Source organism: Mesoplodon mirus, assembly GCF_964341445.2.
Source record: "Mesoplodon mirus genome assembly, chromosome: 7".
NCBI classification, from domain to species: Eukaryota; Metazoa; Chordata; class Mammalia; order Artiodactyla; family Ziphiidae; genus Mesoplodon; species Mesoplodon mirus.
The window spans coordinates 32,713,280-32,720,459 of NC_138983.1; the positions used below are offsets into that span (position 1 = coordinate 32,713,280).

At 34.5% G+C, this 7,180-nt stretch overlaps 1 pseudogene across 1 annotated transcript in view; it reads right to left on the reverse strand.

Moving 5' to 3' along the window:
• The window catches only part of LOC309808771 (NEDD8-activating enzyme E1 regulatory subunit-like), a 32,243-nt pseudogene extending 25,301 nt beyond the window's left edge, over positions 1–6,942 (reverse strand). The window contains exon 1 of the transcript in view: positions 6,853–6,942. The product of the transcript in view is annotated as an NEDD8-activating enzyme E1 regulatory subunit-like (transcript). The remainder of the gene's footprint in view (positions 1–6,852) is intronic.
• Positions 6,943–7,180: the final 238 nt, after the last annotated feature.

Below are 7,180 nucleotides of genomic sequence, written 5' to 3' on the forward strand. Positions count from 1 at the left end.
CATAGGCTAATGAGTGGAAGGAATATTATAATTATCTTCAAGAAGGGTCGGGAATTTCTAGGAATTGGGGCACCACCCACTTTTTGGCCTTTTTGGTCATCCTCAGAACTGTCATGGTGCCTGTGGTGTGTCATATAACATGCTGACGTATTACAGTGAATGTGCAATGAGGCTCAAGGTCCACGGGAAGTCGAATCTTCCTCCTTCTTGGGCCTAGTTGGTTCTAACCAGTTTTTGTTGTATCCTATTCTTAATGGTTGTGTCATTCTTTTAATGGTTGTGCCTTGCCCCCCTCTTTCCTGTCTCAATATTAGCTGTGGAAAGACTTTATAATGTAATGTAAGAAATATACTCCAAGCGTTGAATATCATTGTACTTCTACCATTGGAAATGGCAGAAAAATGGGAAAAGAGAAAGTACCTCTATTTTTAATATTTCTCCATATTTTTCTTTTTTTAAAAAAATCCTGCTCTTCTCTGTAAAACACTAAATCTGGAGTGTTTTGGCTTAATGAAACTCAAACAGAAGTGTGGCATATAACCTCATTTTCAGTTTGTAAAAATAATGGTTTGGTGCTATGATCAAAGCCACCTACCCAACTCCTCACAGTGGAGAGGAGGTACATCCTGACTCCAAGTAGTTAGTTGACTTAAAAGGAGGAACAAAGTTTTGACTTAATTTGATCTGATAATTTGAGTGAAGCAGCTTTGGTACTGAGTCCAAGCTCGCTCTGCTCGCCACACGACAGGCCAATAAATCAGGAGACGAGGTATTGAGGCAAGGAATATGACTTTATTTGGGAAATCTGACAGACTGAGAGATGACGGACTAGGGTCCCCAAAAAACCATTTCATCTGGTCTGTATGTCCGTTTCTTTTATAGAATCGGAGAGTGAGAGGCAGTGAGGAACTGAAGTAAAAGACATTTATCTTGCTAAACGTCTCCTGGCATGGCCTTCACTGGGGAGGGAATGTGTTAATTTCTTCTTTTCTGCAGCCATTCACAGGTGGGTAGGGTCAGACTATCTCCCTGTGAGCTGAACAAGGGCACTTTAGTTTAGCATTCAGGCACAGGGGCAGGGTTCCCTGAGGCAGGCCACTTTGTATGATTATAATAACAAAAACAATGAGAAGCAAAGGTTAAAGTCAAAGAAACAGATCCAACATGGAGTCAAAATTGGCTCTTTCCTGTTACAGCTTTATAATCTTATGGGTATGTTACATTTGTCTCCAACTCAAAATTTATTTGCTGAAGTCTATCATTACATTAACATATATATATAATTTTAACGAACCTGAATGTGTGGGAATTTTCTGATTTCTAGGCTTGAGTGATTTACTATAAGTATACCATTTGTTGAAATGAAAATTAGTGTTTATTATTTCACTTGACATATCACAGAAAATTGTAGGAAGTGTTCAGATGGGTTTGCTTATCGGATTACTCATTTCTCAAAAATGATATCAGAAAAATACAATTGTTTCAGATAAAAGTCCAATCAATGTTAGTTAATATGTTCTAGAAAATTCTCTTTATATATCTGCATCAAAAGCTTGCTTGGATTTATGTTGTGTGCTTATTTTTAACTCTTTCAATACTAGCAAAAATATTTATAAATTTTGGCCTTAATCTCTATGTAGTCATCTCACACATAATATTAGAAATAACCTGAATAGTATAAATGAATGAGTATAGAGCCACCAGACAATTAATTTTTCTTTACACACAAAAAGGTAACTGCTTTAAATAAGAAGTTCTAGCTGGGAAGTCCTCAGAGTTGGATAATTATAACAGTGATATAGTGTGCTTAATTGACTGAGGTCTGTGACAAAGTCACATCCTTAATCTCTCTGTTCTTCAGTTTTCTTAGTCATGTTTTCATGGCGTTATTATGAACATTAAATAAAAATAATAAAAGTAAATGCAGAAATAGAACACGTGAAGTCTCAAGGAACCAAACCCCATCACAAGATCAACTGGAAAATCTAGTGTGCAGAGACTCTGTTACTCCTCCACCTTCAGGCAACAATTTTTTTTTCTCATAGTTGATCATCCAGGTTAGAAAATACATGCATTTGCATGACAGAAATGGTGACACTTAAAATGCAGTAAATAACATTTCAGTGGTTAATTTCTAAATGGTTGTCTTAGTGCTTAGAATTTTGAGGATAATTCCTTCCTGCTTGCTTCCCTCCCTTCCCTCCTTCCTTCCTTCTTTCCTTCCTTCCTTCCTTCCTTCCCTCCCTCCCTCCCTCCCTCCCTCCCTCACATATTTAATAGATTATATGGAGCTCTGCTAGAGTCCTTCCAAAACCATAAGGCTAAAGAAACATTTTATGAATTATCTAGTCCTATACCTTCACTTGACCTATAAGGTGTCTATGGGTCAATGCAATTGCCCATGGTTACACTGTCACTTTGTGGCTGAGGTTGAGAATAAATTTATTTACTTCTAGTTCATTCTCGCTTGGAAGGTTGGTTTATCTCTACATCAGGAGGAATAAGATCTCTTTCAAGATTCAAAATCCAAATTATAAACACATTCTAAAATTACAGCCACCTCCTATCCGCTTACACACTGAAGTTGAGATGAAAACACAAATGAATGGTTTGGCTTACCATACCATACACTGAGAAAGTGATATCTTTTATATTGAGAAAATGAGTTGCTTGCCTTACATGATCTTACATTTTCAACTTTGTCCATATCATCACTTTATGTCCTAATTCACTTTCTTAGACATCCTTAACTAGTTTCAATTTACACTTATTCAAACTAAGGGAAATAAAAGATGAACCAATTAGTCAAAATCTTGTAGCCAAACATTCTTTCTCTCATAAAACTTCCGTCTTGCAAATATTAAACATTTAGGGCTAATATGCCCTAAAACTTCTACATCATGTATAATTGTACTGAAAACAAGTCTAATATATAAATTTAATTATATTTCTATATCTTAATTCATCAAGAATCTCTGGTAATATAGATAAATTTTAAGGGCTCTCTGACATGCCAACCACCCACAGCTTATTCATATGTCTAGTGTTTCTCTGTTTTTTTCTATGAAAATCAATTGTAGTAACCTCAGGGATAGTTGCCTGATTTAGCAAATGGAAGTACAGAAAACCCAGTTAAGTTTGAATTTCAGATGAACAATAAATAATTTGGGGTCATACTTAAACTAAAATATTATTCTTTATCTGATATTCACATTTAACTAGGCACCATATATTTTACCTGAAAACCCATTTCCTATGGGCCCCTAAAAAGTAAGTCTGTAGTAAACTTGACTCACGTTGCAAATATGACCTTCTCAAGACATGGAATCTGGGTAATAATTGGGATGCCCCAATTTACCTACTCAAGAGACTTTTTCAAAGAGGGATTTTGGGAGTTCCTGCACAAACATACATATAGGATCAAAGAATCTACGTAGAAGATGATCTGAATATTTTAGGAATGAAAGACCTGACTTGTTATTCCCTTGAATGTATTATTAATTTAAAGTGGAGAGGGGTATGGCTTGATCAGAGTTACAGATCCTCTTTTCAATTCTAGAGGGAAGCTTAAAGATGGAATAAGGAAACATACACAGATTTTTTTTTCTGATCAAGTGTTTGTATAGAATATTACAACTATTCCAGGCAAAAACAACTTCAAGTTTATTTTTCAGCTTCAGCATAAACTGCATATAATACACATATAGTATAATTTTAGACTTTTAACGTGTATACATGAAATTTTCACATAAGAAGGTAAAGAACATATTTACCATCTCCATAATTTTCTCCATGTTCCCTCCAACCCTCTTGCTTCCCACAGAGCTGATCTCTTTTTATCACTAAGGATCAGTTTATAATTTGCTAGAATTGTGTATAAGTGGAATGATAGAGCAATGCATTCTCCCTCTCTCTTTTTTTTTTTTTTTTGTTGTTCTCTCTTTTCTTACACAGTATTATACTCAAGTTCATACTGGTATCAATAGTTCACTTATTTGTATTGCTGAATAGTGTTCCATTATATGGATATACCACAAATTTGTGTGTATCTGTTCAGCTGTTGATGTTACAATTTAAGCTATAGATATTCATGTACAAGTATTTATGTAAACATTGCTTTCATTTATTTTGAGTAAATATTTAGGTGTGGAGTGGCGAGTCATTTGTTAGGTATACATTTAATTTTCTTAAGAAATTGCCAAGATATTTTCCAAAGTGGTTGCACCATTTAATATCACTGACAGCAAGTTTTAGTGTTTCTGGTGCTCTACTGGATATACAGGTAGGTGAAAAAACAATGTTTAATTATCTGAGCCAAGACTCTTTTACATGTGAACACAAAACACTTTGCACATTTTAATATACACTAAATTTTTTAGGAATGAGACTGTCATGTAAGTCAGCAGAAGTTATTATATTTGTTTGTAACTTTACTAAGAGTTGTCCTTCATTTTAGAAAATCTTGTTTTGAATTGCTAGTACAATATGTCAATATCAATGTGACAATATCAACACGTTACTATGTTACAGCATTATTTCTGTGAAATTCATGGTACGTATACATTTCAGTAAAGATACCTGACTGCATCGTTACGTTTTTCGTGCAATTGTGCCCAAACATCTGTGTACTCAAATGCGTGTTATTTTATCATAAATCATGTTCCTTTTATCTCTCTTATATACTGCAGTTAGGAAATTTTATATATTTAAAAATTATGAGCAAAAATAAATTTTATTTTATATTAAATTTATTTCACAATAGCTGTGTTAAGCTGAATAATGGCCTTCCCAAAATATTCAAGTACTAAACACAGAACTTGTGACTATGTTATCTTACATGGCAAAAGGGACTTTGCAAGTTTAATTGTTAAGGGTCTTAAAATTGGAATATTATTTTAGATTATCTGGGTTTGCCCAGTGAAATCACAGGGGTCCTTATAATAGGGAGGCAGGAGGATCAGCCACTATTAGGAGATTTAACAATACGAATGTGAAGTTGGAGTGATGTGAGGAAGGGACCATGAGCCAAAGAATGCAGGTGACTCCAAGAAACTGGAAAAGGCACTGGGATGGATTCTCCCATCAGAGCCTCCACAAGGAATCAGCCTTGTCAGTACTTTAGCTCAGTGTGACTAGTTTTGGACTTCTAATCTCCAGAACTTGAAAATAATAAATTTGTATTATTTTAAGCCACTAACTTTGTAGAAATTTGTTACAGTAGAATAGAAATATGATGAAGGGATCATTTAAAACTGGAAAAACTATGTCCTCAGTGAGTTAAGAATTATTGTTAAGAATTATTAAGAATTATTGTTTTAGGTTTACTGTGGAGACTTACTGTGGCATATAAAATATGTAAGAAATGTGTTGTAGAGAGAGACCAAACTGGCAGTCTCGTCAATGTTGGATTGGAAGGTGAGGGTAAGACCAGAGGTAGGCACCACTTGGGAACATGATGGAATGACGCAGAGGAGGGATATTAGAGCTCAAAAGAGAATGACAGCTGTGGGAATGGAGAGCAAGGGATAGATCCCTATTGTATTTAGTAGATAGAATTGAGAGGCTTAGTGATTTATGAGACAACTTTAGAGCTCAAGTTTAAGAAGGCAAATAATAAGGGAAAAGAAGCTAAATGGGGGCCAGCAAGAGTCCCTCTAATCCTTTCATGATTCTAGACTTTTCCAAGTAGCTACAATATTTTGACTTCTGTTTCCATATAATTAATGAATTTCTAGTCAAGCTTTATGATTCGCTACATATTTCACCTTTTCTTTGGCTACATTTTTGAGTCTCTAATACAATTAAGAATTTATTCTGCCCCTAATGAACAAGTTCATTCTGGGACTGCCTATAGTGCACACTGTAATTCTTCCTTATGTGTATGACCTTTTTGATTGAACTGCGAGCATATCAAGGGCAGGAGTCTTGGAGTGTTTGCCTTTGTTTCACCTATCCACATTATAGCTAGCATATAGCTAATTCACGGATAGACTTGACTTACTTAAGCTTACTGCTAATGCCATTGATCCTGCCCAGTGCCCAGAAAGAAATATTTTTTTGTTTATTAATTCTGAAATATTTACCTTAGTATGTTTTTAAAAGTCATGATTGACTATCTCAACATGTTTTCTTGAAGTTTAAACATGATGTCAGAAATCATATTGTGATTAACTGTATTAATTTACTTATAACCAAACTGAAATTCCACAAGGTCAGGATCTTTATCTCCTTCATTTCATTGATGATTTCCAAACATCTGGAACAAGATCCATTGGACACACAGAAGGCACTTAATAAATATTAGTTGAAGGGATAAATTATAAGGGAATCTGAGGAATGCCTCTGTATCTTGTCATTTATAGTACCTGAAACTTTTTCTGTTACTGTGCACTTCTTTTTCTGGATACACATTCACTATATTTGATTTAAACTATGTCATTGCTTCTAGCATTGAGGTGTCTAACTAGATCAATTTATCTGAAGACTACTCTTGAAATTTCTACATTTTGTGTCAATTTCTTTTTCCTAAGGCAAAAATGTGTTTTTATAAATTATACTTTCAGTAAATTTTTTGCATAATTATGCCTATTTGGGCTAATCTTCCCTTTCTTTGGACATCTTTTTATAACTCACATTTGAAATTTATCTTAATATTTATGAGTGCCAACTGGGTTTCAAACAAATATTTCATTTAATTTTTCAAACAATCTTAGGGGCTAAATTTTACATTGTGTCAATAAAGAGTCTGAGATATTACCTTTCTTGACAGAAATTATACAAATAGTAAATGGCACAATTGAGATTTGAACTTGGTTGTCTATGTCTACAAAATGCAAGTTCTTTTCTCCATACCCCAGTGTCTTCCTCCTCCTCCTCTTCCTCCTCCTTCTTTTTATTCTCCCGACTCCCACTTCTCCTCCACCTCCTCCTCCTTCTATTCATGCTTGGTATTAAATCTTTTATGTTCCAGAAGAATAAAATAGAAGGAAATGGGCTTAAGTTGCAGAAATAATGGTCTAGGTTAAACAGGGAGTCAAGTATTTTGATGAGAAAGGTAAATAAGTAAGGAAATATAATATTGAAGAGAGTGTATATTCTTACTTCCTCAAGATGTCATAGAGCCCCATTACATAAGCATCCTTAGGAAAGAATTTAACAACAAATAATATGTCATCTTTCC